Raw genomic sequence first — 24,308 nt, forward strand, 5'->3', positions numbered from 1 at the left:
TTCAGCTAAATCAAATGATCTTCAAATCTTTGGCCCCCCAACATTCCTGCTTTAAATTTGCTTCTTAGACTATAAATAAAGCAGAGGAGGGGTATGTAATTTTATAATATTAGAGATGAATAATTTGTTTCAGTCCCTAATTTTACTGATGAGGAAACTGACTGCCAAGAGGTTGAAGTCACTTGCCCAAGGTCATATAGCTAGATAAGGGAATAACTTATTGTTAGTGGAAAAGAGTGTGGACTTTGGAGCTAGATTCGATTTGAAATTCTAATCCTGTCATTTACTAGCTGTCCCAAACTTGGGAAAGTCGTTTAAATACTCTGAGCCTCTGTTTCCTCATCTGTAAGTTGAGGACGATAGTATCTAGGTTGCAGTGTTGTTGCAAGTTTAGAGGTATCTGTTACTCATTGCTTAGAAGAATAGACCAGTTATCTATTGCTGTGTTACAAATAACTCCCAAATTTAGCAGCTTCAAACAGCACGTATTTCTTATCTCACAGTTTCTGTGGGTCAGGAATCCTGGTGCGGCTTAGCCGGATATCTCTGGCTCAGGATTTTATAAAGCTTCATGATGCGTCATGCAAAATGTCCTTTATATGGGTGTGAAAAGCAGGAGGCAGGATCACTGGAGACCATCTGAGAGGCTGCCTAGCATGGAGTATGTGTTACATGCGGTTGATTTGGGCTAGGGGCTGGGTCAGATGGTAATGGTACTCAGACAGCTTATTAGATCAGTGTTCATCTGTGGGTTCTGTTCTCAGCCTGGCCTCATTCAAAATTTGTATCAGTGACTTAGATGATGATATAAAACAACAGTCTCTAATATTTCTTTTTTTTTTTATTTTTTTTTTTATTTTTTTAAAGATTTTATTTTTTCCTTTTTCTCCCCAAAGCCCCCCGGTACATAGTTGTGTATTCTTCGTTGTGGGTTCTTCTAGTTGTGGCATATGGGACGCTGCCTCAGCGTGGTTTGATGAGCAGTGCCATGTCCGCGCCCAGGATTCGAACCAACGAAACACTGGGCCGCCTGCAGCGGAGCGGGCGAACTCAACCACTCGGCCACGGGGCCAGCCCCAGTCTCTAATATTTCTTGATCATGCATCTGTAAAAACTTCTGAGCATTTATCTCAATATATGTACATTTGCTTATAAATATAAACATCGACCAGCACTAATTTATTAACTAATAGTAAGGCTTAATTCCTTTCTTGCTTTGGATGAAAAAAAAACCAAACTAAAAATAGAAGTTCTGCTATTTTTTACCTGAACTCCGAAGGACTATCTTATGCACTCTTGGGCTGTGTGCACCCCACTGGCAGAGAAAGTGATGGAGAGGTGGAGAATGTGGTAGATGTCAGAGTTAGGACCCAAATAAATCTCAAAAGTCTGGAATGACCACCAAATATACCAAGATTGGGGGTAAATCATTCCAACAATCAACATCCCGGGGTCATCACTGGCACATAAGTCACCTTATGTGGATCCCTGCAGAGCTGCCTCCTCTGGGCAAAAGAATGACAAAAATTGTCTCCTTCCTCAGGGAACAAGGCTGGATGAGCTGAGGGCAGGCTAGATTTCAGCCGCTACTTCCCGTCTTATCTGGGCCTCTTAGATGGCATACAAACTGTATAACCATGTGTGGCAGACCTGTGATTTCCCAGTAGCACTTGTAAAAAAGAGTCTTGAGAGTGTCAGATCAATTAACTGAGACCCAAGGAACAGAGAAATTAAGTACATGGTGGAAACAGGCTTCAGGAATAAGGCTGGATCTCAGTTATTAGAAATGGATCACATGTTTGGCCAAGACATCAAGACTGGTTTGATGCCATCATCTTCTTGTTTTCATCTTTTCACCCTTCAAAAGGGGGAGACTAATTCCTCTCCTCTTGAATGTGGGCTGGACAAATGAGTCAATTCCAACAAACAGAGTATGGCAGGATATGTGTGACTAGGTCATAAAAGAGATCATGGCTTCTTACCTACTCTCTCTTGGACCACACATTCTGGGGGAAGCCAGCTGCCATGTTGTGAGGACACTTATGCAACCCTATGGAGAGGTCCATGTAATGAGGAAGTGAGGACTCTTGCTAACAGCCATATGAGGGAGCTGTCTTGCAAGCAGATCCTTCAGGTTTGGTCAAGCCTTCAGAGGACTGCTGCCCCAGCCCACAGATTGACTGCACCCTCATGAGAGCCTCTGAGCCAGAACCACCCAGCTAAGCTGTTCCCAGATTCCTGACCCACAGAAATACTGTGAGGTAACAGATGTTTGTTGTTTTAAGCCCAGTATTGGCAAGCTATAGATTGAAGGCCAAATCCAGCCTGCTGTCTGTTTTTACGAATAAAGTTATATTGGAACACAGCCATGTCCATTGATTTACCTATTGTCTATGGCTGCTTTCCCACTACAATGGCAGGGTTGAGTAATTGTGACAGAGACCACATGACCTTTGAAGCTGGAGATATTTATTATTTGGCCCTTGTCAGATGGAAAGTGTGCCAATCCCTTCGTTAACTGCCAAGTTTTGGAGTGATGTTTTTTACACAGCAATAGATATCTGATACAGAGGAATATGGCAAAAATTCCTAAGAGAGACATACAAGAGTAGACATTTTCTTCTTTACGTTGACTTGTCATATCTAGCTATGACTTCTGGAACTGCTACTATCATTTTGTGACCATGGGAGGAATCAACTTAAAGATAAATTTAACAATGAGAATAGCAGAGCTTAAAGAAGCAAAGAACCTGGGTGTGATGGTTAATTTTATATGTCAACTTGGCTGGGTTTAGGGATGGCTAGATAGCTCAGAAATAAACACTATTTCTGAGTGTGTCTGTGAGGATGTTTCCAGAAGAGAGTAGCACTTGAATCTGTAGATTGAGTAAAGAAGGTCACCCTCCCCAATGCGGGTGGGCATCATCCAATACATTGAGGGCCCGAATAGAACAAAAGTGGGGAAAGGGTGAGTTTGCTCTCTTGCCTGAGCTGGTACATCCACCTTCTCCTGTCCTCAGACATGAGTGCTCCTGCTTCCTGGGCCTTCAGTCTCAGTTTGGGACTTATCATTGTCTCCCTGGTCCTCAGGTGTTTGGGTTTGAACTGGAACCACAACGCCAGCTTCCCTGGGCCTCCAGTTTGTAGATGGCAGATAGTGGGACCTCTTAGCCTCTATAATTACATGAGCTAATCTCTTATAATAAATCTCTTTCTATAGATCCATATAAATCCTGTTGGTTCTGTTTCTCTGGAGAACCCTGCCTAATACACTGGGTCTCTGATGAAGTCAGGAAGCCACTGAGTTAATCAACCCTGGAGCTACCCTACCTCAGCTCTTCCTAGTACCCAAGACAGTACATTTTCTTATTGTTTTAGTTCTTTGAGTTGGGATTTTGGTTACTTGCAGCTAAAATCATCTTAATTATACAACTGTTTACTTGAACAGAACAGCTCTGCAAGTGAAAGAAGCCTGACTCATCTCAGAACACAGTCATTGTCCAGACACCTGGGGAGCAGATTCAACACAGTTTAGTATGTTGCAAGGTCTTTCTAGCAAAATCTTAAACTGCCTCCACCTTGAATCAATCCCCATTCTCCACCACTGCCTCTTCCCTGCAAATCTGCACCACTCTCTGGGGGAAGGGAGCCAGAACACGTGGTTTGGGCCACCCTGGATTCCTAGTGCCTCCAAGAGCACTCACAATTAGACATCTGGGAGGAAAATGGACCCAAAGAACACCCTTGATGGCTTGTAGCATCTCCATTGATTTTATGGTGGCCTTGACACCCGTCCCCACTCAGACCAGTGAGAGGTCTAGGGAGTGGAGGGGGGCCTGGTCTGGTGGCGTCAGCATTGTGTTGCTGGGGCCACCTCCCACAGTTAGCCTGGCATTGACTAGGTAGGGGATGGGCTCTGCATTTTGCACTTTCTTCATTTCTTAGGTTGGTTTTTGACACAAAACAGCTCCACAATTCTCTCTTGCCTGCTTTCTTAGTAACTGACTCTGAGTTCCATGGGTCATGTGACAAAATCAAGGTAAGGAGGATATTTCTGTACATGTCTCTTAGGAAGCTTTGCCAAATTCCTCTGCATTAGATATTTATTGCTATGTAGCAAGTTACTCCAAAGCGGCCATCCCGTTCTCATCCTTTCTGGCTATCTCACCCTCTGGCCCACGGTGCTGAGTTGCCATCAACACAAACTCCTGCCATGATGCTGTTTACATTTTTTCTTCTGGATACACATTTTCTTGCAAACCAGTCTCAGGCCTTTGTCTTCTAGGGCCCTGCTATTCAAAGGGTGGTCCTTGGGCCAGCGGTATCAGTACCACCCCAGATGACCCTTGAAAAACAACAGACAATTTTTTTCCTCAAGGTTCTTTCTGTTCTCCTTTCAGAAATATTCTCCATTTCTCCTCTCAGCAAGAGCTATGGTTTACATTTAAACTATTGCTGTCCCGGCAGAAAACACTTCTGTCCACACTTTCAAATGCATTCACTTCTTCCCACCCCATGGGATGTGGTCTATGTTGGGAGGCGCACAGTAGTCAGTTCATTTCCAATTGCGCAGTGGACTGAAAATAAGCAAGTCCTCCACGTGGAGGCGAGCTTTGCTGTTTTCCACTCTGTGCTGACCAGCTTTACGCACACACCGTGAATCTGAGAGCCTCCTTGCCCAAAGGGTAAGCTTGTCTGGATTAGAACAGTCCTGCGTAGAAACTTGACACTGTCCTGAGCCGGGAGTATTTGGAATCACACACAGGAAAGGACTGCGTATTTGTTGACCTGCCTAAACGACAGAATGTGTGTGTGGCCATCTCTAATTACAGCACTCCAGGAAGCATCACCCCAAAACTACGTCTGCTATGAACCACAGCACGTCCTCCGGCTAATCCTTATTAACCGACGGGGACGTGCTCTTGCTGCGTTTACCGTCTTCTACACGGCATCCTTCCGCAGTCATTTCATGCCTTGGCGGCTCACTGGTCCATCCTCTGGGGCACATGGGCCTAGCTTCACCCCCCACGAGGTACATTTCATAGTCATTTGTGAATAACCAGTCAAACTCTGGGTCCCATTGAAGGACCACGCAAGAGGGCTGGAGAGCCACAGATAGGATTTTATCTCGCTGAGAAGTGCAGGTTTCCTAAAGAGAGGGGAAGAAGCTGGCACTGGTGGCCTCCTTTCATGCCAGGAGAGGCATTTGGTTTTCACCGAGGTATCCCCCTGATTAGGCTCTGGACCATCCTGATCTTTTGCTTTCTGTCTCTAGGACTCCCACATTGGAAGAAGAGCTTGTCCTCGGGGATATTATGCTTAAGGAAGGCCTTTCTGACAGATCTTTCTCAATCCTTCTACAGATGTTCCTCCTTTCTCTTCCACCCTTCCGCCAAGACATGCTGATTATTAACCTTCAACAGGTCTGATACTGCCCTTCATTCTTATCCTCGCTCCTTCCATTGAGCTCCTGGAGCTCTGAGCTGACAGCTGCAATGATAAGGATGAGGTCTTTGGCCCAGAAGAGGAGTTTCCTGCTTAGTTGTTGAGTCATACCTGTAAACTAATAATCTCTATGCAATGTGACTAATGATTTATAGGACATTCAAGTTCAAGGGGATCTTTGAGGAAGGAGCAAGTAATTGTTTACCTGGAGGAGAAGTTGGGTAGAAGCAGGAGATTCCAGGCAGTGGCAATAAACATTACATATAGAGGTAAAGGGACATGAAACCCCACAGTGTCCTCAGGGAAGAGCTATAAGAAGCTCACTTTAGGGGACGTTCTTTTCATAGGTCTTATTCTAGAAGTTCAGTGCAGAAGGGCCGGGGCGGGAGCAAGAGTGGTGCTGTTCAAGAGTGCTTTAGGGGCCGCACCCTGGCCGAGTGATTAAGTCTGCGTGCTCAGCTTTGGTGGCCCAGGGTTTCACTGGTTTGGATCCTGGGTGCCGACCTAGCACCGCTCATCAAGCCATGCTGAGGCGGCGTCCCACACAGCACAAGCAGAAGGACCTACAGCTAGAATATACAACTATGTACTGGGGGGCTTTGGGGAGAAGAAGAAGAAGAAAAGGGAAGGTTGGCAACAGATGTTAGCTCAGGTGCCAATCTTTTTTTTTTTTTTTTAAAAAAACAGCACTTTAAATCATCTACCCACACTGCATAGGACAGAGGGTGAGTTCTGCCCAGAGCTACCCCTTGGCTGGAATGCAGATGGCCCTGCACTCTAACTCTTTTGGAAGAGATTCCATTTTAGGACAGACAGAAATTTTTCTCTTTAAAATATTGCTAAAGATAATTCTGCAAAAGTAGATCCTAGGCAGTCCTTGCCAGTTCCTGGCCTTTTCTTCCCACCACTGGGAGCCCTTGAATCTCCCTGGTTTCTCATCTGTAAGCTCATTCCAGCCCCCAGTCTCTAGGATCAAGCTAGACAGGGTTACAGGTAGCCCATATGGAATCTCCACATGAATTAGAAAGAGGCACCTTCTTATGGGTGGTCCAGGACTGGCAAGCCCTTTTGGTGGTGCCCAAAGGTGGCCCTTCTGAAGAAAAAGGTGCTTCTTTCTCTAGGTAGATGGAGCTCAGCAATGGAGTCATGACTTGGAGAGCAGAGCTGAGCTGGGTTTGGGTCCCCACCCACTGCTCTTGGTCTGGGGTCCTTGCATGGATCACAGTCTGCAAAACCACATGAGGCAGCTTTGAAGCATCACCTCTGGCAGGAGAGTCCAGTATTGCAAGACTTGGAATAGAATGCCTACTGCCACTAGTTTCCCTTTAGCCCCAGCCAGCTGCCCCAGCTCTGAGAAGAATTTTGTAGTAGGATTTAGGATAGGGATGTGACTTAGTTCTAGGGAAGTCTGCTGAGGCCTTCTGGGAAAGATTTTCCTCTTTCACCACCCCCACCTACCTTTGGAAGTTGTCTTGTGGGAATGTGGTATGTAGAGCTACAGCAGCCATCTTGAGACCATGAGGAAATAAAGTTATGACAAACAACAGGGAAGCTAATAAAAAGTCCTGACTTTATTGAGCTGCTGAATGAACTAATCCTGCCTCTGGGCTTCTTGTTATGTGAGAGGATAAATAACCATTGGTGAAGCCATTTTTTTGAGTATTCTGTTAATGGCTAATGAAAACATCTTAACTGATATTGAAACTATTATTTGCCAGGTACTGTGCTGGATCTTCATAATATTCATAACAGCTCTATGCAGTATGTATTACTATTATCTCTCCTTTTGGATATGAGTAAACTGAAGTTCAGAAATATAAGGTATTTTACCCCCCAAACACTGCAAGAAACGTCCTATACATATATAGTTTTTTGTTGTTGAGGAAGATTGGCCCTGAGCTAACATCTGTGCCAGTTTTCCTTTATTTTGTACGTAGATCGCTGCCACAGCATAGCTTGATGGGTGGTGTAGGTCTGCACCTGGGATCCAAACCCATAAACCCAGGCCACCAAAGCAGAGCACACTGAACTTAACCGCTATGCCACTGGGCTGGCCCCCACATATATTTTGGTAAATGGGTTTAATTACTTTCCTGAGTTAATTTCCTAGTAAAGGAATTACTTGCTCAAAGGGTATGCATGTTGTTATGGACTGAATGTTTGTGGCCCCTGAAATTCCCACGTTGAAGACCTAACCCCTAATGTGACTATATTTGGAGACAGGGTCTTTGTAAAAGTAACTACTGTAAAATGAGATCATAAGGATGGGGCTCTGATCAGATAGGATTAGTGTCCTTCTAGGAAGAGACACCAGGGAGCTATCTTTCTCTCTCTGCCATGTGAGGGCACAGTGGGAAGGCAGCAGTCTGCAAGCCGGGGAGCGAGATCTCACCAGGATTTGGATTGGCACCTTGATATTGGACTTCCCAGCCTCCAGAACTGTGAGAAATAAATTTCTGTTGTTTAAGCTCCCCAATCCGTGATATTTTGTTATGGCAGCTCAAGATGACTGAGACATATTTTAAGACTTTTGATACCTATTGCCAAATTGTCCTCCAGAAACATTGTACTAGTTGGCACCCCCACCAGGAGCTTATAAAAAATGCACATTTCCCTGTACATATTCCAATACCGAATGTTAACTTAGAAGACCTGAACTGGGAAGGCAGTCAAGCTTTCAGTGCCTGGGTACGCTCGGGCAAGCCACTCTCCCTCTGAGTCCCAGTATCTCCATTTGTTAAATTAGCATAACAATAATAATCCCAGCTTTGCTGGTGCCGCCTCCCAGGACCATTGAGAGTGCCAAGGAGAGAAATCGTAAGGAGACATTTTGTAAACTAAAGTAATACACAGATGACAGTGGCTGTGTTAATTCATCTTCCTGCCTCAGTAGAACAAACCACAGAATGTTTAGGAGGTCAAATGAAACAGAAATAATTTTGTAGTGTTGGGTCAACTCAAATGGTGTGAAAATTAGTCAAAATGAAACATGCAAAAATGCTTAGGCTAGAGCCCCAAAGTTCAACCGGAAACTGAATTCTATTTAGGCTGGACCCAAACCATTTTCTGATTCTAGAAAAGTAGCTCAAAATAGTACATGAACTTCCCTTTCTTTGTTGCAGAATTATATTCCTATGTTGCTATTTTGTACCTTGCTACCAAGTTGATAGTCTTAACCTGCCTGGATCCTATCAGAGAGGCCTCAAACGTCATGCCATCTCCAAATTATGGTAACCAGTCTGGGTTGGGTGAGGGTACTCATTTCTTCCTCTTTCCTAACCACCTTTGCTCCAGTCCTTTCCTAGTAAAAGCTGCTGGGTGTGGACACAGGGAGGGGTCTGGATGAGTATTAAGTTCTGGGACATCCAAGGAAGAAGAAACCCTATCGTGTATGATCAGACAGCGCACATCGAGTAAAGCTTGTTTTACACCCATTTAGTTAATGCCATTATTACTATTGCCTCTGGTAATTAAATTTTTATTAGTAATAGAAAAATTGACTTAAGTCTCTTTTCCCTTGAAATTAGAGAGAGCTGAAAGATTTAAAAAGATGCTTGAACAGGAGGTGTGAAGACTTTTATGTGTGAGAGACTTCTGGCAAAACCCCATCTTATTAGTCGATTGTTCTCTCTTTGTCATAGTTGTAGATAGAAATATAGGAATAGATTTTGACTGGTGCTCCCATAAGTATTTCACTCTACTGACATCTATTTCTTGATTTACGCATCACATATATAACTCAAGTAACATACTTTTCTTTCCTGACACACGGGATTGATATAGTAATGATGCATGTCTATAAGCGATAGTCCCGAGCATTTGGGAATAAACCGCAATTGATATAAACAATTGTGCCTTGAGCTGGCCCGAGGCAAAATGGTAAAATGGTCCAACTTTAGTTTCCTCTTTGTCTTTTCTACTCCTCGTCTTTTATTCATAGTCCCTCTTATCCACAGTGCCCAGGGAATCCTGTAGACCACAATATTAGAAGAAGTCGTCTGAGACCTACACACTTCAACCGAATCCTCAGCCTTTCCCCTCACAATTGAAACTTAGCAAGTCAGGATATCAGATCATGAGATTCTCTGTGCTTCATAAAGTGACAATTCATTAATCTTATCCAATCATCCTCTCCCTTTTAAGAAAACAAAACAATACTTTTTCCTATAAATTTAAAAAATTTCAAACACCTATGCATAAACGTATAAATGTTATCAAATCTTGCCTCCGTTTTTAAGTGAATTGCTTTTCTTTTTGGCTTCGTTTCCTCTCTCCCCTTCCCTGGTGTCCCCACATTACCCACTGCTCCTTCTTCCAGTCCATGTTAATAAAAGTGTCCTCTCACGTTTTTCTCCATGTTCGTATAGTCATATTCAAACATACATATGCATAAGCCCACATATGACTATGTATATGTTTTATACAAAGAAATCATATTATACATGCTTTTCTGTATCTCGCTTTTTTCACTCAACAACCCTTGGTAGTAATGCCTCCAAGCCAGCTTCTATGGCTCTAATTCATTCTTTTGAATGGCTGTGTAACATTCCCTTATATGAAAATATTGTGATTGAATCAATGGTTCCACTACCGGTGGGCGCTCACTTAGTCTCCATTTCTGCCTTTATGTACTTTGCTCCAATAAACTATCTTGTATGTACATCCTCTCCACTGCTGCTTTCATTTTTTATAGTGTAGACTCCCAGGAGTGGGATTTCTGGGTGAAAGGGCGTATATATAATTTTAATTCTAATTGATGTTGTCAGATTGCTCTGCAACAAGACATTAATCTAGCAATGCATAACTCTATGTTTTTCCTGCAACCCTGCCAACAGAGATGTTATCTGTTTTTAAAAGGTTGTCAGTCTGATGATGTATAAAGTGATATTATGTTGTGTATTTAATTTGCATTCCCTTAACTCTTAGTAAATTTGAGCACATTTTTACTTTTCTTCAAAACTCTACAACTTGTACTCATTCAAATTTTTTCTATTACTCTCTTCCATTGCATCCTGGGATCAGGCATTTTACTTTAAACACAAAATTAATCTATTTTTTCCTTCGTAGAAAACCACCTCCATTATATGAACATATATTCATATTTCTCTGCCATTGTGTACTTTAATCACCCATCTTAATTATAGATTTCAACTAAAGTCATTAACTTTGAGGTACATATTCTACTTTTTCACTTTCTGGAACTCTTATATTCAAATATTGGTGGGACTAGTCCTCTAATTTTTTTCATCCTCTTCCTGCTCCATTTTGCGTCACTGTGCCTTTTTGTTCTGTTTGCTGGTAGGTCCTTCATTTTTTTCCTTTGGTGAGGAAGATTATCCTGAGCTAACATCTATGCCAGTCTTCCTCTGTTTTGCATGTGGGATGCCACCACAGCTTGGCTTGATGAGCAGTCCATACCTGGAATCCAAACCTGTGAACCCTGGGCCGCCAAAGCAGAGCCTGCGAACTTAACCATTATGTCACCTGGCTGGCCCCTAGTAAGTCCTTCATTTTTTATTCCACCCTTTCTATTGAGTTTTTCATTTCTACTTTTATGTTGTTAATTTAAAAAAAAACCCACTTCGTTTTCTTCTCTGAATTTTCCTTTTTTTTATAAAGATTTTATTTTTCCTTTTTCTCCCCAAAGTCCCCCAGTACATAGTTGTATATTTTTAGTTGTGGGTCCTTCTAGTTGTGGCATGTGGGATGCCGCCTCAGCATGGCTTGTTGAGCAGTGCCATGTCCGTACCCAGGATCCAAACTGGTGAAACCTTGGGCTGTCAGAGCAGAGTGCACAAACTTAACCACTCAGCCACAGGGCCGGCCCCTGAATTTTCCTTTTATGATATCCTATTTTTGTTTCATGGATGCAGTATCTTCTTTTAAACCTGAATATATTTATATTATCTGAATGCATGTATTAAATCTGATGTGTATATATATATATATATATATATTTTTTTTTTTTTTAAGGCGTATTTTTTTCTCTCTCAGGAGTCTCTGTTTCCTCTAAGTTGGTTTTCTTTTGGTCCTGATCTTCCATGTTACAGATGTTCCTCAGGTGTCTGGTGATCCTCAGTTGTCTTGTGTTGTTTAAAGTAAGGAGTGAAAAGGCTGGATGGAAGCTCGGAGTGCACTGGTGGGCTTGTGGACTGGTGGGTGATCTGGCTGTTGCATTGTTGGGAGCTCCTTCTCCTCCTGATATCAATATCTTTAGATCTGTCTTCTTGGGCCTGTCAGAGTCTCCTGAGAAGAATCTTCCAGACTCCTGCCTGCCTGGAGAGGAGGGGCTTGTCAGCATTGTGGAAGTTGAACACAGGAAGACCACATCTTTTCACTTAATCCTCCCTGTTTCCGGGCTGATGTACCCACATTGCCTCTCTTCCCCCTTCTCCAGAGAAAAAAACATCATTATTCTCCTAGGAGAATGGAGTAGGAAAGGGATTTAAGGGCCTGACTGTGTCTCAAACAGATTTCAAGCCATCCTCTTTACTTTAGTTTCTCACTTTGTCCCCACTTCCACAGGTACCTAGTGCCGCCAATTCCTGAGCCTTTGGAGGATTCTGCATTATAATCCAGTTGGTCCTTGACTTTCCTCTGTTGAGGGCTTATACTCTCTGGTGTGCTAAGCCATCTGTCATTCTCACACCTGGATATTTCCAAGCCCAGACTTTGTGTTGCCTCCTTTCCAATTCTCCATCTCCTTTAGGTTCTGTGCTCATTCATTACAAAACCTTTTGCTGCAGCTTTTGGAAGGATTAAAATTAGATGCCATCCTCTATCCTTATCAAGGCGTATCTTTCTTTATCACTTTGTTTTGTGTGTCTTTCTTGTAATTAGTCTACAGCTAGGGTTTCTTGGCAATCTCTGCTTTGTACTTTAAGGTTGATGCATTAGAGTTTATTCTTTATATCTGATTTTATATTTGTTATTTATTTTAGATTGCTATTTTCCCTTTTTCCTTTCTTTGGTAGGTCTGATCAAATTGCAATTCATTTCTTTCTTTTTTTTAATAATTACTATGCTTTTCCATTCTATCTTCCCTTTTGGTCCTCATAATCATATATCTATTTCTCTACCATTGTTGGAAACAAGATACCATTTATTGTCCTTATCAAGATGTTCTTTATGCTTCACCATGTGTCCCCTCCCATCTTGATTAGCTGACTCCTTCAGAATACTTCTACTCTTCCTTCCGCCTTTCCTCCCAGCAAATGAGACCTTTGGAACTTCTGCTCTAAATCCTCCCCACCCTCCAACTTCACCTCTCAGCTCCAATACTTTTTGGCAAAATAGTTAACTTTTGATTCTATGCTCTTGCTAGAATTTCTCTTTACAGTATGTTTCTTCTTCAGAAGTCCCTGTTTAAGGACAATTCAGGGATAATGTGTGTAAAAACTTAGGATCCCGAGCCAGACGCCCTGGGTTTGAATCCTAGATCTGCTCCTTTTTTGTTTTGTGACTATGGGTCAGTTACTTAATCATCTCGTGCCTCAGTTTTATCTCTGGTGAAATGAGGTTAATACTGGTACCATCCTCATGAGGATTTTGTGAGGGTTAAGTTAGTTACTCTATAACAAGTACTTAAAACAGTGCCTCTTTCCGGCCCAGAATCCAGGACAAAGGGAAGCTCCCGGTGGGCGGATCCCCCAGGGCGGCTCCAGACCACAAGCTGCCGCTGGGCTCATGGTCTCAGGTGCACAGCTTGGTGCAGGGGGCGCCTGGACTTCCTGTAGACGTGCTTGGGGACACGGTTGGAGCTCCAGCGCCTGGCTCTGTGTCACAGGGGAAGGCTCTGGGGTCCTGCATCTCCCCAGCAGGGAAAGCCTCTGCTGGCCATTAGCAGGGAGGCCATGCCCAGAATCCAGGACAAAGGGAAGCTCTCGGTGGGTGGATCCCCTGGGACAGCTCCAGACCACAAGCTGCCGCTGGGCTCACGGTCTCCTGCACACGGGTTGGTGCAGGGGGTGCCCGGACTTTCCACGGACGTGCTTGGGGACTGGGTGGAGCTCCAACACCCGACTCTGAAGCCCGGGGGGTAGCTCTAGGGTCCCGCACCACCCCAGCAGGGAGGGCCTCTGCTCGCCATTGGCAGGGAGGCCCCGCCCAGCATTCAGAACACAGGAAGCTCCCTAGAGCAGAATTCCCCACAAGGCAGCAGCTTACAAGCCACCGCCAGGCCCACAGACTCTGGCCATGTCCCAGATGAGGCAAGGGGCTCCCAGAGATCCCGTGAGAGTGAAGTGGGGCAGAGTAGAGCTCCAGTGAAATGGCTACGCAGCCCAAGGGGGAACTCCAGGTTCTTACAGCAGCCTCACTGAAAGCCTCTGCACAGCACTAGTGGAGAGGTCCCGACTGGCAATTGCAAGGCGGGAAGGCCCTGGGGCAAAAGCAGCATAGCTAGGTGAGCTAATGACAGACTGCAGAAGATACCCATAGCTCTGCTGGGACCTATAGTGGACAAGTGTGATCTGGTGGGCTCTGTTAGGGAAAAATTGGAGATTATAGGTGATCCTGCTCCTGGCTGCTGGGAAAGCCCACAGCACCACTGCAGACCACAAGGAGGGTGCACGTCTAGGTGGGCTGCAGCAGTAGGCACCAGCAGCCTGAGGCCCCGTTGCGATTGCCCCCACAACCGACGGGGGACCCCACAGGACCACTGTGACTACAAGGAGGGGTCCAGGCCCAGTCAGTAACAGCTGACAGGGTTCCTGGTTGGGGCAGTCTAAACAGCTGCCCCCCCACCACACACACACACCAGTCGCAACAAGTGGAAGCAGTGACTAAACTCTATCTCTATGCGGAGGCACAAATCCACGCCATCAAGCAGTATGAAAAAATATATTAAATCTCCAGAACAGAAGGAAAATGATAAGCACCCAGAAAACAATCCCAAAGACAATGAAATCTATAACCTAAATGATGATGATTTCAAAACTGCCATTATTAAAAAACTCAGCGACCTAAAAGAGAATTCAGATAGACAACTCAATGAGTTCAGGAGCTATGTCACAAAAGAGCTTGACACTATAAAGAAGAACCAATTAGAAATACTGGAGCTGAAGAACACAATGGAGGAGATTAAGAAAAATCTGGACTCTCTGAACAGCAGGGTCAATAATATGGAGGGCAGAATTAGCAATTTGGAGGATAGGAATATAGAAATGCTGCAGACAGAGGAGGAGAGAGAACTAAGACTAAAAAGAAATGAAGAAACTCTCTGAGAATTATCCGACTCAATTAGGAGTTGCAACATAAGGATTATAGGTATACCAGAGGGAGAATAGAAGGAGAAGGGGGCAGAAGGCCTGTTCAAAGAAATAATAGCTGAGAACTTTCCAAACTTGGGAAGAGAGATGGAACTGCATGTGACAGAAGCCAATAGATCTCCAAACTTTATTAACGCAAGAAGACCAACCCCAAGGCATATAGTAGTGAAACTAGCAAAAGTCAATGACAAAGAGAAAATACTAAGGGCAGCCAGGCAGAAGAAAATAACTAACAAAGGAAACTCCATAAGGCTATCAGCAGATTTCTCAGGAGAGACCTTACAGGCTAGAGGAATTGGAATGAAATATTCAAAACTCTGAAGGACAAAACCCTGCAGCCAAGAATACTCTACCCAGTGAAAATATCCTTCAAATATGATGGAGAAATAAAAACTTTCCCAGATAAACACAAGTTAAGGGAGTTCATCACCACAAAACCTCCTCTTCAAGAATTGCTCAGGAAGAAATTCATTCCTGAAAAATCAAAAAAAGGAAAGGGGTTACAAAATCCAAAACAAAGGAGATAAGCAGAAGGACAATAACACAAAGTAACAGCTCTCCATCAGGACAAAATGCAAAAGAACCGCAAAACAAGTGATAAAATGGCAAGAGTAGGCCCCCACGTTTCAATAATCACTCTAAACGTGAATGGATTGAACTCTCCAATCAAAAGGCACAGAGTGGCAGGATGGATCAAAGAAGAAGATCCAACAATACGCTGCCTCCAGGAAACACACCTCAGCCCCAAAGACAAACACAGACTCAAAGTGAAGGGATGGAAGACAATACTCCAAGCCAATAATGAACAAAAGAAAGCAGGTGTTGCCATACTTATATCAGAAAAAGTAGACTTCAAAGCAAAACAGATAAAGAAAGACAAGGGGGGCAGTATATAATGATAAAAGATGCCATAACACTTATAAATATATACGCACCTAACACAGGAGCACCAAAATTCGTAAAGAAACTCTTAACAAAGCTAAAAGGAGACATCAACAGAAATATAATAATAGTAGGGGACCTCAACACCCCGTTAACACCAATGGACAGATCATCCAGACAGAAAATCAACAAGGAAATCATAGAATTAAATGAAAAATTAGATCAGATGGACCTAATAGATGTATATAGGACACTTCATCCATAAACAGCAGGTTACACATTCTTCTCAAGTGCGCATGGAACATTCTCAAGGATAGACCATATCTTGGGAAACAAAGCAAGCATCAATATGTTCAAGAGGGTTGAAATAATATCAAGCATCTTTTCTGATCATAATGCTATGAAACTAGAAATCAACTACAAGAATAAAGCTGGGAAAGGGCCAAAAATGTGGAGACTAAACAACATGCTACTGAACAAACAATGGATTATTGAAGAACTTAAAGAACAAATCAAATATTATTGGGAGACAAATGAAAATGAAAACACACCTTACCAAATTATTTGGGACGCAGCAAAGGCAGTCCTAAGAGGGAAATTCATTGCAATACAGGCTCACCTCAATAAGCAAGAAAAATCTTACATAAACAACCTCAAATGACACCCAACAGAATTAGAAAAAGAAGAACAAGCAAAGCCCAAAGTCAGTAGAAGGAGGGAAATAATAAGAAGTAGAACAGAAATAAATGATATTGAAACAAAAAAGACAGTTGAAAGGATCAATGAAACAAAGAGTTGGTTCTTTGAAAAAATTAACAAAATCGACAAACCCTTAGCCAGACTCACTAAAAAAAAAGAGAGAAGTCTCAAATAAATAAAATTAGAAATGAGAGAGGAGAAATCACAGCAGATACCGAAGAAATACAAAGGATCATAAGAGAATATGATGAAAAACTATATGCCAACCAATTGAACAACCTAGAAGAAATGAATAAATTCCTAGACTCATAGAACCTCCCCAAACTGAATCAGGAAGAAATAGAGAATCTGAATAGACCAATCACAAGTAAAGAAATAGAAACAGTAATCAAAAACCTCCCCAAAAATAAGAGTCCAGGACCAGATGGCTTCTCTGGAGAATTCTACCAAACATTCAAAGAAGATTTAATACCTATCCTTCTCAAACTATTCCAGAAAATAGAGGAAAATGGAGCACTCCCTAATACATTCTGTGAAGCCAACATCACCCTGATCCCCAAACCTGACAAGGACAACACAAAGAAGGAAAACTACAGGCCAATATCACTGATGAACATAGATGCAAAAATCCTCAACAAAATTTTGGCAAACCGAATACAGAAATATATCAAAAAGATTATACACCATGATCAAGTGGGATTTATACCAGGGACACAGGGATGGTTCAACATCCGCAAGTCAATCAACGTGATTCACTACATTAACAATATGAGAAAGAAAAACCATATGATGATCTCAATAGATGCAGAGAAAGCATTCGACAAGATCCAACATCCATTTATGATAAAAACCCTCAATAAAATAGGTATAGAAGGAAAGTACCTCAACATAATAAAGGCCATATATGACAAACCCACAGCCAACAACATACTCAACGGACAAAAACTGAAACCCATCCCTCTCAGAACAGGAACAAGACAAGGGTGCCCACTTTCACCACTTTTATTCATCATAGTACTGGGGTGTTGGCCAGAGCTATTTGGCAGGAAAAAGAAATAAAAGGAATCCAAATAGGCAACGAAGAAGTAAAACTCTTGCTGTTTGCAGATGACATGATCTTACGTATAGAAAACCCCAAAGAATCCATAGAAAAACTCTTAGAAACAATCTACAACTACAGCAAAGTTGCAGGGTATAAAATCAACATACATAAATCAGTAGCATTTCTATATGCTAACAATGAACTAACAGAAAAAGATCTCAAGAACTCAATCCCATTCACGATCGCAACAAAAAGAATAAAATACCTTGGGATAAATTTAACCAAGGAAGTGAAAGATCTATACAATGAAAACTACACGACCTTCTTGAAAAAAATTGACGATGACATAAAGAGATGGAAAGACATTCCATGCACATGGTTTGGAAGAACAAACATAGTTAAAATGTCCATACTACCTAAAGCAATCTACAGATTCAGCGCTATCCCAATCAGGATTCCAATGTCATTCTTTAGAGAAATTGAACAAAGAATCCAAAAATTCATATGGGGCAACAAAAGACCCCGAATTGCTAAAGCAATCCTGAGAAAGAAGAACAAAGCTGGAGGCATCACAATCCCTGACTTCAAAACATACTACAAAGCCACAGTAATCAAAACAGCATGGTACTGGTACAAAAACAGATGCACAGATCAATGGAACAGAATTGAAAGTGCAGAAATAAAACCACACATCTATGGACAGCTAATCTTTGACAGAGGAGCTGAGGGCCTACAATGGAGGAAAGAAAGTCTCTTCAACAAATGGTGCTGGGAAAACTGGACAGCCACATGTAAAAGAATGAAAATCAACCATTGTTTTTCACCATTTACTAAAATAAACTCAAAATGGATCAAAGACCTAAAGATTAGGCCTGAAACAATAAGTCTTCTAGAAGAGAATATCAGCAGCACACTCTTTGACATAAGCTTCAAAAGAATCTTTTCGGACACCATATCCCCTCACATGAGGGAAACAGTAGAAAGAATAAAGAAATGGGACTTCATCAGGCTAAAGAGCTACTTCAAGTCAAGGGAAAACAGGATTGAAACAAAAAAACGGCTCACTAATTGGAAAAAAATATTCACAAGTTATTTATATGACAAAGGGTTAATCTCCATAATACACAAAGAACTCACACAACTCCAGAATAAAAAATCAAATAACCCAATTACAAAATGGGCAGGGGACGTGAACAGACATTTCTCCAAAGAAGATATACGGATGGCCAATAGACACATGAAAAGATGCTCATCATCACTAATCATCAGGGAAATGCAAATCAAAACTACACTAAGATATCACCTTACACCTGTTAGAATGGCAAAAATATCCAAAACCAAGAGTGACAAGTGTTGGAGAGGCTGTGGAGAAAAGGGAACACTCATACACTGTTGGTGGGAATGCAAACTGGTGCAGCCACTATGGAAAACAGTATGGAGATTCCTCAAAAAATTAAGAATAGAAATACCTTATGACCCAGCCATCCCACTACTGAGTATGTATCCTCAGAACCTGAAATCAGCAATTCCAAAAGTTCCGTGCACCCCTATGTTCATCGCAGCATTATTCACAATAGCCAAGTCATGGAACCAACCTAAGTGCCCAGCATCTGATGATTGGATAAAGAAGTTGTGGTGTATATATACAATGGAATACTACTCAGCCATAAAAAAGGACAAAGTCGTCCCATTCACAACAACATGGATAGACCTTGAGAGTATTATGTTGAGTGAAATAAGCCAGACAGAGAAAGACGAACTCTGTATGACTCCACTCATAGGTGGTAGTTAACATATGGACAAAGAGAACTGATCGGTGGTTGCCAGGGGAAAGGGGGGTGGGGGGAGGGCAGTAGGGGTGAAGTGGTGTACCTACAACATGACTAATAATGATGTACAACTGTAATTTCACAAGGATGTTAACTTTTATAACCTTAAAAAAATAGTTCAAAAAAAAAACAGTGCCTCTTTCAGAGTTTGATAAATGTTAACTTATTAACACTTCTACACACATTCTTACATAGTATATTGATGTGGGCTCGGTGAGTGAGGAATTGAAAGAAAGATTTCTTGGACTCTCAAGGTCTGGCAGTAGTGCTCTTTTATTCAAAGAATAGCATGGAGCAACATGGGGACAGGACCCACGGGCAGTAAGAGCTGCAATGTATTGAGGGTAGGGCTAAATTTATAAGGCATAGGTATGTGAGTTATTTCTTACAAGACAAAGGAAAGATCATGAAAAAAATCGTTAAAATGGTATCAGTGTAGGTGGGGTCAGGTTATTGGGTGGTCCTATAACTTTGGATGGGAATCAGGTCGGATCAGGTCAGGATGTCCTATGCTTCCCAGAGGATGATGTAGCTCTGTATGTAGGCCAGGACGCCTTGAACTTCTCTCCCTGGGGCAGCCTTGATCCTCATGAATATCATTATTCAATAACAAATATATTATCAAGATATATATGTATGTATATATATGTGTGTGTGTATATACATATACAATGTTTAAGTATTTATATCTATCTGTATGTATGTGTGTATATAGTCAAGGTTTATTTCTGATTTCTTCTTCCTCTTTTCATCTCCCTCTGTGCCTTGGAACCTCTATTGTATTTACACTGGCAGGTGGTTTGGATATAGGATTCTTGGATTGTAGCCATTTTCTTTCAAAATTCTGTACTTTTCCTTCATAATTTCCATCTATTTATATTTTTGCTTTGTCCTTTAAGATATCTATTCCATTAGATATTTTACACCACTGTTTTGAATCTCAACATGGCCCGCCTTTCCTCCAACTCAACTCATAAAATGTTAGCTGGGAAATGATAAGTTTTAACTCCAGACTGTTTTCGGACCTGAATTGGAACTTCTTTTCTCTCCCCGGCATTCTCCTCCACCACTGTTTCTCTTGGCATGTGCTAAATGGGAACAATCTGATTGATTGCTCTCTTGCTGTGACTACCGAGTCTTCTTACATGTGTCTATTTTTCTTTGTCTGCTCCCTGTGGTGTAGTTCTTGTTGGAGTCTCCAAAGGGTGGCAGCCAAGGCTCCTGAGAAGGTAAAGTAGACACAGGCAGGCTGCTAACCCATTGCTGAGACATCCGTCTTCTTCTCTTTTATTTTCCCAGCTTCCAGGTCAGTGAGGGCTTAGCTCACCTCTAGAGGGACAGGGAGACCAATTCCTCGGGGACCATAGATCCCTGCAGGCTCCGTTGGATTCTCCGGTGCTGATCTCCAGGTCTTCTCCCACCCCATGGGGGAGAAGGCCCTGCACCACTTCTTTCCTCTGCAGCTCCCACAGAACCCAAGGCCTTCCTTGTATCCAGTTACTAATTACTTGGCATTTGTCAGGGGAGACAAATAGATTGGAGTTAGTAGTGGAGGGGAAGTGGTATTGATTACTGACTCTCTGAAAAAAGCCTCCAAATATCAAAATGTTGATAAGGCAAAGCAGAGTCTAAGTAGCTGCCTGGGGGTAGGAGGGTAAAGGTGGGATATTTATGGGGTCTGGTTTAAGGCAGGTCTTTCAATGTGGCTTGGGTTGACTGGGATTGGGCAAAGTTTGTTTCATAATCCTTCAGAATTAGTGGACAAAATGAGAGTTGTGAAACCAGTCATGAAGCATAAACAATCATCTGATGAGTCTGGTTGAGAGCTCTATTGTTCTGAGAGGGGATTATTTACTGTAATGAGGGCTAGTGAATAGTCCAATGTTGGGATAAGGAAATTTTTTGGAGTTCTTGAAACACTCAAGTTATTTGCAACTTCATCTTCCAAGTTTCCTGGAATAGTAAAGGGATGCTAATGTAGACAGGGAGCTGTGTGGTTGCAGATGGTTTCTGTGTCCAGGGGGCAAGGGCAGACACCGTCCTCCCATGCTCCCCTGCTGCCAACCATGCCCTTCACAGGTGCACCTTCAACTTTGCTCTCTTAGGGTCAGTGATTCTGACTTTGCACTCAGAGAAATGATGCCACTGAAAGAAATTCCAGGCCAGATTGCAGTGACGGGTTATCTGACAACACACAAATGCAGAATGGACGTGGGGACAGGGAAGGGAATCTTCCCCTGGTTCCTGATAGTTCTGAGCAGGAAGGCAGAGGTTGGGGGGCCTCCTAAGAAGGCTGTTGTTGGCTAATTAACTAAATATTAAAAGGCACAGAGGCCTTCATCGACCAATCAGAAAATCATAATAGTCTAAGAACTGTGGGATCCCATTGGCTTTACTTAATCCAACGAGAGAAATATTACGCAGTTTTATCGGAGAACTCTGAGATTCTTTAAGACCATTCATTCCTATAAGGCGACACCATCGATTACTGGGTCTGCTCAGTTGGTTCTAGTCTGCACTGGGCAAGGGCATTTGGCAATGGTAAGTGTGCTGGGTTTGGAATAGTAGCTTCCATGGGTGTCTTTGGAGACATCATTTCTGCCTAAATTAGGTGGCTTTTTTATTCATCTATATTTGGAAGTTAGTTGTGCAATTAATAAAACCGAAGAGTTTTTTTTCTGATTTTTAAAAATCAAAAGCAGAATGCAAACAGAAAACTAAACAACAGCAAATAATCACGATAATAATGATAATTCTCAGAGCCTCTATGGTGTGGATCAAGCCCTGGATTAATGGGGAATGTCTGCAGTCCATCCCCTTGAGCTCATAGATTTTAGTCAAAGCAAAACACCCACAGTTACCTTAGATAGAAGATGGGGATGGAAAAGGGTGGGGCAGGAAATTCTGAGAGCGAAGGAGGCCAGATGCTTCTCTCCACAGGGGACTCGACCTTTGACTCAGAGCCCTCAGGAAATCTTGACTCTTTTCTTTAGTATTTGATCCTCAGCTGATGCAAGCCTTTTATTTATGTGTGCCCATTGGACAACAGGGCAGTAGGGCTGTTTTCACATCTATAAAAGGCAGCGTAGAGTGCTTCCTTTGATGTGTCCCGCCTCTGCTGTGGCATCGCCCTAACTTGGTCTTCCCCATCTAGGACTCTGGATCCCACTCCTAAAAGCTCTAATTTGGGGATCAGAGCCTGAAATAGCCCAAAAGGTATCTTGTTTAGCTTGTCATTTAAATAGCTAAGCCCCTGCCCTCACCATTTAAAACCCTCTCACCTTTCATTGAGCTAAGCAGTTCTTTTTTCAAATTTGGCTTATGTGTGAATGCACCACCTCTTTTTCTTTATCCACTGCAATTCTTCATCTAAAAAAAGCATTGATTGATGGAGAGAAGATCGAAATCAACATTCCTTTTAGTAAACGACCTTAGTTGGAATTACAGAACTAGCTGGGAACAGAGCACAGTGGCTTCCAAGTTCTCCTCCTCGAGTACAGTGGCTGGAGGGTATGACTCCTGGCTCTAATAACAACTTTGACCGGGGGCAAGTTATTTAACCTCTCTTTGCCTCGGTCTCTGCATCTGTAAAACAGGAGTGATAATAGTTTTAATCTCATAGACAGGACTGGTTACATACTTTGTGGAGCCCCCTTTTCCAAAGTCAGTGAAATGAAAATGCTGGGCCCCTTGTTCCAATTTCAAGATGGCAACAGCAGAACATTAAACCAAGTGTGGGGTCCTTCTGAGTGGGGGACCCTGTGTCACTGCCTGTGAAGCAGGATCATAGGATTGTTGTGAGGATTAAATGAATTATTGTATTTAAAGTTCTTAAGGTAGTGCCTGGCACATAAACCTGGAAAATGACAGTTGGGTAATCTGGGAACCCAAGAGATGGTCACTAGCTTGGGGAAACACCGTGAGTTGGCGGTAAAGTGAGGCCTAGGCTCTGTGTGTTTTATGGCTTCCTGCATAGTTTATTTACATATACTCTCTGCTTTCTTCAACGAAAGTCATCCATCCAATCAGCATTGGCTGACTCAAAAAGCATTTTGAATGCTTTTAACGTTCCATACACAGCAGTAGACAGTGGCAATAGGCAGCTCATGAGTTTTGTGTTTTGTTTGTTATTTGCTTTTTATTTACAATGCTATAGCCCTCTAGAATAGACCTCGAGATATACTAACTCTGCCATTGGATAGGCCATGGGATTCTTACCGATGAAGCCATATGAATTTAGAAGAGTCAAGTAAATGACATTGAGATCTTGTCATCAAAATATGAACAGAACTAAAAAGTGTGAATTATATTAAAAAGATAAATGAAAATAGAAATGATGGATGAATTTCCTCATGGGTTAAACCAGGGGATGATTTAGGTTATCTAAAAGAAATCTAGTTCTAACATTAGTAATATAATTACACATGCCCCAATTCCTTGTTGCTGCCCTTGTAGACACAACTGGAAAGACCTAGTTAAAATTACTCTGCTTTTTGCTCTTATTGTGTCCTTAAAGAAAACTATTAAAAACATTTTAGATCAATGGTAGATAAAATTTTCTTAAAATATTTGTTTAAAAAACCTAAATGGCGTACAAAATACTATTCTATCTATATTCTGATTAGTCTTAATTTATTTTTTTCTTGGTAAAAAGGCAATGTCATTCTTATTCATTGCAAATTTCAAAATCTAAATTTGGAAAGAGAATTCTAAAAGCATGCTCATTAGGCTCTGCAGAGAGTTCTTTGAACATTTGAATATATAAATAATTTTATCATTCAAAGTATGAATTAGCTATAGTTAGTCCAGAGGGCTTTTTAAATCCATAAACTTTTCTTATGTTCAGGAATGTTTTCCCGGTAGATAAATAACTTTCATTTTCATGGAACGCAGGCTGTAAAGGGTTTTGCAGTACAGTCTTGTCTAAGTCAAATTATTTGTATTAATTTGGCAACTGGTAAAAAATATCGTTTTGATTCTTGGTCATCGTACTCACCTTGAGTAAGGTTTTTGTTGCTTAATAATGCATGCTCTCTTTTCAAACACAAAAGCATTTGTGAATTCTCTCCTAACTATTCATAGGTTTCTTATATTTAATATATTCACAAATCTCAAAGGGAGATAATCTGCTGTCCTTCGTTG

General features: G+C 42.0%; 1 long non-coding RNA gene across 1 annotated transcript in view; it reads left to right on the forward strand.

Annotated features, from left to right (window-relative positions):
* The window catches only part of LOC124231450 (uncharacterized), a 31,382-nt gene extending 21,873 nt beyond the window's left edge, over positions 1-9,509 (forward strand). Inside the window, exons 3-4 of the long non-coding RNA XR_006886529.1 lie at positions 8,568-8,675; positions 9,402-9,509. This is a non-coding gene — a long non-coding RNA (uncharacterized LOC124231450). The remainder of the gene's footprint in view (positions 1-8,567; positions 8,676-9,401) is intronic.
* The last annotated feature ends 14,799 nt before the right edge of the window (positions 9,510-24,308 follow it).

This window comes from Equus quagga, chromosome 21 (genome assembly GCF_021613505.1).
Source record: "Equus quagga isolate Etosha38 chromosome 21, UCLA_HA_Equagga_1.0, whole genome shotgun sequence".
NCBI lineage: Eukaryota > Metazoa > Chordata > Mammalia > Perissodactyla > Equidae > Equus > Equus quagga.